This window comes from Papaver somniferum, unplaced genomic scaffold (assembly GCF_003573695.1).
Source record: "Papaver somniferum cultivar HN1 unplaced genomic scaffold, ASM357369v1 unplaced-scaffold_10, whole genome shotgun sequence".
NCBI classification, from domain to species: domain Eukaryota; kingdom Viridiplantae; phylum Streptophyta; class Magnoliopsida; order Ranunculales; family Papaveraceae; genus Papaver; species Papaver somniferum.
The window spans coordinates 5,750,106-5,763,076 of record NW_020618825.1 but is presented as its reverse complement, the minus strand read 5'-3'; the positions used below and the strand labels follow the sequence as shown (position 1 = coordinate 5,763,076).

The 12,971-nt window shown below is 35.8% G+C and overlaps 1 pseudogene; it reads left to right on the top strand.

The window, feature by feature from the left end:
• The first annotated feature begins 7,179 nt into the window (after positions 1–7,179).
• On the top strand, positions 7,180–12,746 carry LOC113326903 (annotated as a pseudogene).
• The last annotated feature ends 225 nt before the right edge of the window (positions 12,747–12,971 follow it).

Genomic DNA, 12,971 nt, shown 5'->3' with positions numbered 1-12,971 from the left:
ATGGTGGTAGTTGATGGAGCTATAAACTGAGTTGGCCGGTGAGGTTTGTCATTATTCGATACTACTTCACCGTATGCAACTGCATGAAAGAAGTGGTACGAGTTTGTGGTTAGTTTCTTTTGTTCGAGGAGTTTGAGAAGAACAGGGAACTAGTCCCCTAGTTTAGATAAGGATTCGAATTTGTTTTGGAACAATAACTCCAGAGACAGGACAGGAAAGAGAAGAGATCGAGCTGGGAACGGAACAGATAACACACGGACTTTAGGAGTTTGATATGCTGTTAGCAGCTGCCGTTGATGGAAGATGCTTCGATGGCAGGAATGACGAGAAGCGGTTTGAGCCAGTGGAGTAGAGGGTGTCTGCAGTACTGTTGAAGTTAGAAGTAACGAATAATGAGTTCTCAAAGTCAAACAAGATACGAAACTGAGAATCGACTTTGAACTTGGGTGAGAAACTAGAAAACATGGGAGAATCTAGCTTGTTACTATCGTGAATTTTGTGGACTCTGCGGAAGACTTGAGAGGATATTTCCGCGTCTAAGATAAGCAAGGAATAATTTCTACGCGCTGGTGAATATTGGGTAATCTTTAGAAGTCAAAGCTTGGGCGAGAATTCAGAGTTTTGATAAGTTTTCTTGCTGGAAAACAGTCACCAGGTGAGACTTTTGACGTTGATTTTGAAGATGAACGGTGGATGATAAACACAAGTATAGGGTTTGAGTCATCTAAGGAGAGTTGGGTGTTTATCAGATTCGAAATTTCAGCTACAAAAATCTATAAATAGAGGGTCGAATAGCCAGCAGAACTCATCTCCTCACCCTCACTTTCACGCCCACAAACTGCTCGATAAAATTCTCCAGAGAAGAACAGAAGCATAAAGACTTCACATATGCACTAGTAGCAGAAAAGTTATAGAAACAAGGAGACAATGGCTGATCTTTTGCAACAGAGGCAGTAGTAGCTAAAGTTTTCTTGCAAACAAGGCGACAGTGGCTGATCTCCTGCAACAGAAGCAACAGTAGCTAGAGTTCTTCTACAACTACAGTTTGCTTTCTATAAACTCCATTATGTCTAGCTAATTTACTTATTTGATTGAGGATGAATTCTAAGTACTATATATGATTTGATTTAGTATATGAATCTGTTATGAGTTCTTCATATGATTATTGTTTGTGTTTATTATTAAAAATGGATATGAATGATTGATAGACTGTTTAGGTGGCCAACTGAATATATTTGTTAACTCAATCTAATGCTAATAAGGGTTAGGATATCCGTAATTGTTGAATAATTTCTTACACAAGTAGAGAACTTGAGACCTTGCGGAGGGAATCCGTAAAGCAATCGCGTGTAAACACAACACTAGAAAGTAGACCGAGCGTACTGAGTCTAACTACTAGGATTAAACCTAAATTCACAGACCATAAAGCATTCGACTGAATTACATCTTGTAAGCGTATCTCAAGGTGGTTCAGACGGATAGACTCTGGCGACTAAGCATACCTGTTGTCCAGTGGCTTAAGGGATTTTGGAGATATCTAAGCGTACTTGTTATCTTACGGTTAGTAATAATCTATGATTAATGATGAATGGATGAATATACTACTTTGATGAATATTTAGTTACGAAGAAGGATTTCTCGATCATCTAACTCCATTTTGTTTGCAATCTTAATTACTTCTCATTGCTTTATTATTTATTTAGCTTTTGAATCTAAAACAAAAACCCCCATTTTGTGACATTTTTGATAACTAAACTCCTGCTCTTCGTGGGAACGATCCTTGCTTCCATTATATTACCAGCTAATTGTGTGGAAATAAGATTATTAATTTGTTGAGCCTACGACACCCATCATCTGGAAGACGGAGAACTACTCAAGAAACCAGTGGAACTTCATCCGACTAAAAGGTATGTGGATACTTGAACTTATCTATCACTCAAAAGTCTATTTACTCTATCTCCTACTTTTGAGACAAAGTCGTATAAGTATGATAGTTTTTATACATACACATTTGATATTTCGAGTCGAGTTTACTCTCCTTTCTTTCTCTCGAAATACGTGTTGGTAAGCTTTTCACTTTAACCACTGTTCATATTTATCTGTGATGCAAGTCATGATGACGTTTCAATCTTGAAAATAGCTTTGATGACGATAGTCGTGAATAACAATTATTATAACATTATAGAAGAATGTTTCAATGATTGAAATGTGGAGTTGAGATTATGTAACCAACTATGGATATAAGCATATATAGTGTGTCCGCACATTAGTGTATAAATACATGTGCCGGAAACCAAGTGTGTGCATTCGTTCATACGGTATTGGCGAAGGAGACAGGTTGGATACGCGTAACCGTACGCGTACTTGCGGAAGTTTTCGAACCGAAAATTTCTGCTGAAGTTTGTATGTTTGCATACTGGAAAACCAGTCACCTTAGGTACACGTACCCGTACGCGTACCTATGAAAGTTTTCGAACCGAAAATTTCTGCTGAGTTTTCAAACTCAATTCCGGTAGATAAGGTACACGTACCCGTACGCGTACCCAAGCTGGTTATTTCTCAAATCGGTAGTTCATGAACTTAAAACAATAAATCAATAAGGAATGCAATTCTTTGCAAACCGTGGCTATATTGTTCAAGAATTGATTCAAGTGAATCAAACCGATTTTGTTTCAATTGTGTATATGTATAAAAATCTAAGCAATTTAACAACTATTTAACTAGTTCTTTTGAAGTCATTTGAACTAGTTGTGTTGGAGATGAATACGGTTAATATGAAAGTGTTCATATGGCTAACCATTGGTCAACCATTTGTGAACCAACCAAATGTGCACGTTTAGGTACGATTATTCAAACCTAGATGAAATGCATTTCATTTGTGTGTGACAAGATAAGTTTCGGTCTAACGGTTCAAAGATATTAGTTTGGAGAAATCAGGTTTTTCATCTAACGGTGAATATTGAATGCTTTGTCACTAAGGTAACTTAGATTGCAAACCATGATTTGAAAACTATATAAGGGAAACTCTAGAAACTGTGCAAAAATAATCCCCACACCTCATGTGTGATGCTATTTGGTTTTTCTAGAGTCGTTTCTCCTTTAACCATAGGTTTCTTCTCGAGACCCTGTCGGTTAACGACTGAAAGTATTCATTGCGATTGTGAAGCCAAACGAAACTACTTTTATTGTAGTTGTGCGATCTGATCTTGCCTCTTTCTATCGTACGAGTTCAATTATAAGATTGGCTTGAGATTTATCTCCGATGGGGAAAGATAAAAATAAATCACAAACATCTTCGTCTCATCGTTTGTGATTCCGCAACATCTTGTTTCGCTACCATACGATTAAGATTATTGTGAGGTGATTGATAACTCTAGGATGTTCTTCGGGAATATAAGTCCGGATTATCAATTGGTTCATGTTCACCTTGATTTATCAAAATACGGAACAAAACTTGTAGGTTTATCTGTGGGAGACAGATTTATCTATTTTATATACTTGTTTGTGTGATACAGATTTGTCTATTCAAGTCTTCGACTTTGGTTCGTACCAACTCTTGGTTGTGGGTGAGATCAGCTAAGGGAATCAAGTGCGTAGTATCCTGTTGGGATCAGAGACGTAAGGAGCGCAACTGTACCTTGAATCAGCGTGAGATTGATTAGGGTTCAACTACAGTCCAGACCGAAGTTAGTTGGTAGTAGGATAGTGTCTGTAGCGGCTTAATACAATGTGGTTTCAATCTGGACTAGGTCCTGGGGCTTTTCTGTATTTGCGGTTTCCTCATTAACAAAATTCTGGTGTCTGTGTTATATCTATTTCGCATTATGTTTTTTTATATAATTGAAATATCATAGGTTGTATGTTATCTCGATCAATTATGAAAGCCAACCTTTGGTTGTTGATTGGAAATTGATTGATCCTTGGATATTGGTCTTTGGTGCCACCCAAGTTTATTATCCTTGTATTTGATAAAGACTCGCAGATTTCTATTTTCTTGAGTAATCAAATCAAGAGATTGAGATATTAACTCCTCGATATATTTTTATTAAGATTGAGTCTGTCTGTCTAGTTGATTCTCTTGAAAAGTATATTGGAGTTAGTCCATACAGATTGTTAATCGAAATATTGGGTGTGGTTGTTAGACCCCTTCTTTTTCACCAAAAGATCGTTCCTTCTTGATTGGTTACCCGTCTTTATGGGATGCTAGGGTTTGTGGCACAAACGTTAAAGTAGTTATTCTTGTTTACGACCGGAAATCCCAGCCGTAAATCTGACAGAACACAAACTCTGTGGGTTTATACATAATTAAGGCTTGGTCGACCTAGTGATTTCACAGCCGTAACTGTCTTTAATTTACTATTGTACCACATGTAATCGGCTAGTTTTTTGAATTTTGAAAAATAAATCCGTTTGAAGACTGATCTATAGAAGGTTCTAGTTGTTCAACCACTTATTTAAAGTTCAAATAACTACATCTCCACCCATTCCAAATCAGAAACACCTTTTAATAATCTCCACTAAAACTCCTACCAACTCAATGCAATGTACTCAAAGGATAAACCCAACTTTACTTTGGATGAAGACTTATCTCTTTGCCAAAATTTTGTGCTATGCTATCCAAAGAAAGGAGGAAAACGAAGGAATGGTGGTGTACCAAGTCAATCTTATAGGAGTAATATTTTTGAAAATTCTTGTAGTGAAACAGGTAACACTAACAACCGCGATGGGATTGAATTGTATCTTCAATTTTCAGACATACACAAAAAGGTGGAAAAGTATATGGCTTAACTTTGTATGTGCAAGCAATTTCGACTTAGAGGTGAGACTGATGAAGAAGTCGTAGCTCAAGAAAAGAAGGAATCGAGAAAATGGAAAGCTTATAATTTCAACTTCGAAGTTCAATTCACCATCATCAAAGACTTCTTGATATATCGAAAGGGATGTTATTAAAAACAACTTTTTAATGAGGATCTATTAATCATGTAATGAGTTTTATTGTGGTCTATTTAATGAAAGTATTAGTAATTTTCAATCGTATTATGTATTCATATTGAAACAAAAAATTTCTCAACTTTCAAATTAAATTACGGACGGGAAAATTATGTCAACCCAGCCGTAATTCAGACTTAGGTTATTCTGGGAATAACGGCCTGAAATTCTTCACTTTCCATCTGTTTTATGTGTTCATGGCTGGAATTTCCTCATATCCCAACCGTATAGATGCAGTTACGGCTGGCTCAACACATTTACCCATCCATAACAGCAAAAAATTCAGATTTTGCTCTGATTTTTTACGGATTTGAATCGATAAAATTGATGTTGGGAGTTGATTATAACGTTATCCCGATTTTTGTGATGAAAGGTTTCATCATTTTTCTTGAATCTTTTTCTTCAAAACTCAAAAAATTTAAGTTTTGATTTACCGAATAATTATTTGATTAGTCTAATCGATTCACTAATACTGGTTAGTTAGCTTAATCAATTTAATTAGCACTAATCAAATTAAAGGTAGATTAAACATTACAAAAAAGGATAGATAAGGGGTTCGATGGTTTCTATTTCATGACCCCATTAAGCCCCAAAAAAAATCCCACCCTCTTTAAACCCCAATAATAGGGTTCATAAAATAACTCCAGATAGAATTAACTGTTTTACTAAATGGACAAATCAGGCACAATGTTTTGAATAAGCCTCAAATAATATATCTAGGTCTGAAATTAAGAAGGATAAAAAACCTCGGTTAATTGGGGGTCATGAATTTTAATTGGGGGCCTTGACATTTTATTTGTACCCAAAATTTATCGGTGGCGTATTCATCCGATTGTGAAAATACTATTTTACCCTTGGTTATTTTTTTTCTTTCAAATAACTACTCTAGATTAACGACCCTTCAAAGACAATAACGACTTTAAGGGTCGTCATGGTCGTATTCAATTCTATTACGACCCTTTAATGAATTTCTACCATTAATAATCCTTCGAAGATGATGACTCTTTTTAGAGAATAACGACTGTCAATAACGACACTTCAAAAACAATAACGACTGTTTGGAGTCGTCATATACATAATAAAAACAATAAAGATTCTTTCAAAGGGTCGGCAAGGAATTGATTAAGTATATGACGACACCAAACAGTCATACATTTCCGCCATTAATGACTCTTAGAAGAAGATAACGACTCTTTTATAGGTAATAACGACTGTTTAGAGTCGTTATTGGAGCAGTCGAAACATTAACGAATGTTTCGAGTCGTCACTGAAACAGTAACTACCATTTAGAGTCACAGATTACGACTGTTTTATAAGAAGTAACGACTGTTTAGAGTCGTCACTAAAGCAGTCGAAACATTAACGACTGTTTAGAGTCGTCACTGAAACAGTAACGACCGTTTAGAGTCGCAGATTAAGACTCTTTCATAAGAAGTAACGACTGTTTAGAGTCGTCAATAAAACAGTCGAAACATTAACGACTATTTATAGTCGTCACTGAAACAAATCTGGAAAAAAAACTTGCAAACAAAAATTTGAAAAAAAAATTAAACTCTAATTAAGTAAGATTATCACTAATTAATTAAGATTGTCACTAATTATTCAGAGACATTTTAGCGATTTAGAAGAAAAATTGATAAGGGGTGACCCAAATTAGGATGGAGTGACCTTTTTTATCCTCTAGTGAGACGCCCCATTGCCCCAATTAAACAAGGATAAAAAAGTAAGTTATATTTTGGGTATCCAAATACCCTTTTGGTATTTTGTAAAACACCCTTGGAGGAGAACACGGAACGGAACACCCAAGAAAAAACCTTCCATGCCTCCTATCCTAAATTCAATATTCGTACAAGGTAGGTGTCCAAAGTCAGATCTGATTTTAGAGCCATTCAATTCAATAAAAACGACGGATAGAGATTAGAAGGAGTATCGTAGACTTGTAGAGTAAATAGCTCTGTCTCTCTCTGTGTTTCTATTGTAGGTAAAATTTTGAATTTTCAGTCCTCAAACTCGTCTTCTAGCTACAATAGAGGAATCTTCTGCGAAAATGAAACCCAGGAAGCGACAAATCAATAGGTAGGCTTCAATCCACTCTCTAAATTCAAGGTCAACGATTATGAATGGTTAAGAATTTCAGTCCACATTTTGATTTGCAAATTGAATATCAAAATTATATTATTTCCATTTTAAATGTTGTGTTTCTAATTTACAACATTGGGTTCCAGGAAAGGAGAAAACTTTGAGTGGAAATCAAAAAAGAGGAGAAACTTTTTGAAGTCAAAATGTGGAATCATCAAGAGCTTATTGATTAAGTAAGTACTGACTACATCATTTCTTAATTGGTTTTAGTTTTTTGTTTAATTATGAAGTTTGTGGATGTGATTTTTGAAATTCAATTGAAAGATGTGATTTTTAATGAGTGAATGTGTGATATACTGTAACAATTTAACCAAGTATGAGTTTTCGGATAGATTTAAGGTGAAAATTGCATACTTTATAAATTTATTGGAGCTCTGGGTGTTTTTTAAAATCAATCAATTATCATATTTGGATGTAATGTATGCTGGGTTTGGTTTCAAAATCCCGTTGCAAGAAAATTGCAGTCAGATATGCCTTTTAAATGTACATGGAATTCGTTCTGGGTGTTTGTTTTGACTGGTTATAAGAAGATTGAGGACTCCTCTTTAGCTTAATGCTGGTGTCTAGTTCTTCCTTTCCTTTGATAGTTGTCCATGGATTTCTTTTGGGGTGTTTATCTTGACTAATTATGAGAAGATTGAGGAGGAAATTTGAGTGCAATGCTGAGAAATGTCGAAAAGGAATGTATCTTGACATCCCTTTTAGGTGGTATGGACCTGATAGTAAGTTCCTCTTTCCCTTAATGCTTCCCTCTTTCCCTTAAAAGAAACAGTAGCACAAGATTTCATTGACAAGGAAAACACCTTGCAGCAAAAAATTCCCAAGTTGTAACCTTGTTTAATAGGAAAAAAGTTCACTAAGATATATAATATCCCTACATGGTAGGTGTAGTATGGTCGAAAGTCAGATCTAATTCAAGCAATTCAACAAAAACGGTAGAGATTAGGAATTTGTAGAGTAATAGCTCTGTCTCTCTCTTCTTTCTCTTAAATTCTCACTCCTCATCTCGTCTTCTAGCCAGAATCTGTGAAGTTAGGAAAATGAAGCCGAGGAAGTGAAAAATCAAAAGGTAGGAACTAACACTAATCCACTCAAAAGTCAAGGTTTTAGTCTTATTGAGATAAAACCATGCAATCAATGATTATGAATGATTAAAGAATTGAGTTCACATTATTGCTTGAGTGAATATGTAAATTGTATATCTATTTAAATGTTCGGTTTCCTTGGTGTTTTTATTTACAACATAGGATTCTATAATAGGAGAAAAGTTTGAGTGGAAACCAAAAAGTGGAAAAGTCTAAAGTCAAATGTGGAATCATCAAAGAGATTATTGATTAAGTAAGCACTATATCATTCCCTACTGATTGGTATCCGTTTTTAATTACCGGTTGTAGATGTGATTTTTGAAATTTAATAGAAAGATGTGATTTTTAAAGAGCGAATGTGTGTATACTGTGTCATTGCTGTTTCCAGGTATGTGTTTGTTCTGCTTAGATTTAAGGTTAACGGTGTTAATTGCACTTCCGAGTTTATCGGAGCTCATGGTGTTGTTTGAACTCAAATCAATTATCATTTTTGTTTTGTTTCAAAATCCCGTCGTAAGATAAAAATGCAGTCAGATTATGCCCTTTAATAATTGTAAATGGGAATCCTTTCTGGGTGTTTATCTCGACTGATTATAAGAAAATTGAGAAGGAGCTTCTGGTGAAGTGCTGGATGGGAAAGAATATATCCTTTCATCCTTTTACGTGGTATAGACCTGATTTTATTTAGCTTCTTCGCTTAATGCCAGGTGCATAGTCCTTCCCATCCCTTTTTCCTTTCAAAGAAACAACCCCTTAGCCACTTACATAGACCATAGTTGAGCAATATGCATCTTTTTTAATCAATTCAGTTGTCATTACACAAGTTCTTCCTAGTTTTGTGACATTTGATTCAAAAATCCGAGAAAATTCCAAAGACAAATGTGCAAACACGTTTAGCTAGAGCTTATTTATTAAGCACTCCAATTTTTGAACTGGAGTAGGTATTACATCATCCATAATCTTTCAAGTTTACATGAAGCTCTAGCTTTCATCTTCCGAGAAAATTAAAAATTATCTCTCTTGTTTACTTATACAAACCGTTATTTAGCAATATGCATCTTTTCGATTTAATTCGGTTGTCATTTCACCAGTTCTTACTTGTTTGGCAACTGTCTTGTAAATGTAGGAAAACAAGTTTCAGACAGAGAAAGAAGATAGACGAGTACCGTTGAATTTGAAGTCATTAGTGATGGAGGAGATTAGAGAAAGGAAACAAAATGAAAGAGAAGAATTCGAAGTGTCAGACGGAAAACCACAAGAAGAGGAGATTTTGAGGAAAATTCCACCATGGAGGAGCCAACTAACAGTCAGAGGATTGGTTGCAAGTTTCTTAATTGGAATAATTTACAGTATTATAGTACAAAAGATCAGCCTCACAACAGGACTTACTCCAACTCTTAATGTTTCGGCTGCTCTTCTTTCATACATTTTCATCAAGGGCTGGACTAAATTGCTTGGCAAATTTGGTTTTGATTCTGCTCCATTTACTAAACAAGAGAATACAGTAATTCAAACTTGTGCTGTTGCTTGTTACAGTGTTTCTATTGCAGGTAAAGTTCTCAACTCTTTTTCTCTTTATCCCTTCCCCTCTCACTTTCTTGATTCCATGTTGACATATTTTTATGTTTTGCAGGTGGATTTGGGTCTTTTCTTTTGGGATTGAATAAGAAAACATATGACCTAGCAGGGCCTGCTACTCCAGGGAGTTATAAGGACCATGAATTGGATGGATGACGGGTTTTCTTTTTGTTACTGGCTTCGTTGGTCTATTTTCATTAATTCCTCTTAGAAAGGTAACATTCTTTGTTAACAATGCACTGTTTTATTCACCAGTAACGAAAGAATAGTTATTATATAAAATCTAAAAGTTCATGTTTAGGTGTGATTTGACTTCACTTCTAGATTCATTTAGTCCAATTTTAATTTAGGGAGTGGAACCTATGTTGTTTCATCTCTTAGAATTGTTATTCGTTGAATAGAGGGTGTTTTTTTCCTTTCTCTTAATTTTTTTGTAACTCTCAGTATCATATTGTAAGTTAAAAATAGCATCACTGGAAAAGTTTTTCTGCTGCGGAAAGCAAATATTCAATTACAATTCGTCAGTAGTGATTAGGGTAGTTAGTTCTGATCTATGATATTAAAATCTTGAAAACTATTTGGAACACTACATGACATGCCTTTTTCATTGATAATTTGCTTTTTCTTTTTGTTGTTTGTGAAGATCATGATAATAGACTACAAGTTAGCTTATCCGAGTCGCATTGCAACTGCAGTTCTCATTAATGGGTTCCATACACCTAAAGCAGATAAAATGGCCAAGTACTCTTACTGATTGCTTAACCTCTCTTCATTGAATACCAATCTTGAATATTAGCATGGATTGTAAAGTGTCTTTATGGTTTTCTAGGGAGCAAGTTCGAGGTTTCGCGAAATTCTTTTCTTTTAGTTTCCTGTGGGGTTTCTTCCAATGGTTCTACACTGGTGGAGACCAATGTGGATTTGCACATTCCTACTTTTGGGTTGCAAGCTTGGGAGCAGTCGTGCGTATTCCTTCTTCTTAGTTCGCCCCATTATTTAAATCATGTTTTCACTTTGCTTAGTACTTTTGTGGATTTCTTTGTATTTGCAGCTTTTTCTTCGATTTCAGCATGACTTATATTGGAGCAGGGATGATTTGTTCACATCTTGTGAATTTGTCTACTCTTTTTGGAGCTGTTCTCTCATGGGGTGTAATGTGGCCATTGATAGGCGGCCAAAAAGGAGAATGGTATCCAGCAACTATCAAAGAAGGCAGCATGAAGAGTTTGACTGGTTACAAGGTCTCTATATTAAATATCATGTTCGATGTTTACATATTTAAAATGGCAACTATTTTTTCTATGTACAGTTTATTAAAGTCTGAAATTGTTTTCTGTAGGTTTTTATCTCCATTGCTCTCATTCTTGGAGATGGGCTTTACAATTTTCTCAAAGTAATGTATCTTTCCAGTAGAAGTATTAAAGGCACAATTAAAGTGTCCAATGAAGGTAAAAAAGGAACCAAAATTATTTAGTGTGTGTTCAAGAACCATGTTGCTTACATTTCCAAAACCTTGTCTTATTAATCTGATCAGTTCGTGCATCTGCACACTCGCATCTTTGCGCACATAGTAGAGTGGAGACCTTATATCTCCTACCATAGTGTCAACTTTCAACGACTTACTACTCCTGCAAGCTTAATTTTTTCAACGAAATTAAAATTATTATATTCTTGGAAGATTAAGCCTACATGGATCTTTGGAGTTTGGACATCACAGTAGTGTACCAGTTTTCCTGATATTTCAGAAATTCAGACCCTTCATGTTTGTAGGTTCTTAGGTTTTTCCAATTGGTTTGCACCAGTTCATTCTAAATGTCGCATTCAAGGAAAGCTTCAAGTGTATGGAATCCCAGGCTTATAACTTCCCGAGTTATGAAAATCTACAACATGGATAAATAAACTCTTATATTGTACCTTGTTTCTTCTTCAGTTGCAGATGGATCAATTCAATATCTTGAAGATCGTCAGAGAAATGAGCTATTTGTGAGGGAAAGTATTCCTATTTGGATTGCTTGTGTTGGGTACGTCCTCTTCTCCATTGTTTCCATCATTGCGATCCCATTTATGTTTCCTCAGCTGAAATGGTACTATGTGGTGGTCGCCTACGTCCTTGCTCCATTTTTGGGATTTTCAAATGCCTATGGTGCCGGTCTCACTGACATGAACATGGCATATAACTATGGGAAAGTGGCTTTATTTGCGTTAGCAGCAATAGGTGGGAAAGACAGCGGCGTAATTGCAGGGCTTATAGGTTGTGGTCTTGTTAAACAAATTGTTTATATCTCCTCTGATCTTATGCACGATTTTAAAGCTGGGCACCTCACACTTACTTCTCCCCGTTCCATGGTTGTAAGCCAGCCTGTCGGAACAGCTATGGGCTGTGTTATAGCTCCTCTATCATTCTTTCTTTTCTACAAAGCCTTTGACATTGGCAATCCTTATGGAGAATATAAAGCTCCATATGCTTTAATTTATCGTAACATGGCAATTCTCGGGGTAGAAGGTTTCTCTGCATTGCCAAACCATTGTTTGCAGCTCTGTTACGGGTTCTTTGCATTTGCCTTTCTAGCTAACTTGGTAAGAGATCTTTCCCCATTGAAGGTTGGCAAGTGGGTTCCGCTGCCTATGGCTATGGCAGTCCCGTTTCTTGTTGGTGCAAGTTTTGCGATTGATATGTCTATTGGGAGCCTTATTGTATTTCTGTGGCACAAGATTGACAGCAAGAGAGCCCCTTTAATGATTTATGCTGTTGCTTCTGGATTGATGTGCGGAGAAGGGCTATGGGTTCTACCTGCGTCAATTCTTGGTCTGGCTAAGGTAAAACCTCCCATATGCATGAAATTTGTGTCCCCTGAATGAGGGCTTTATAACAATCTTTGAATACAAGTAAAGGATAAAATTATGCAATTATTGTTTAATAGATGATTAATGTAATTATACCACTGCTTATAGTACTAATCCGGTCCAAAAAAAAGATTAGTAGATACTAATCATCTGATTAACCTGTTTGTCAATAACTGTAACCAACGCAAATTTAGGATCAGAAATCAGATGGTATACAATACTCGATTGATCTTGTTGACTTTATTTCATTTTCCTATTTTCTACTGGGTGTTCCTGTATGTACCCCTAGAAACACTAATGGTACCCCTTATCTGTATACCCTTTAAGTTATTCTTC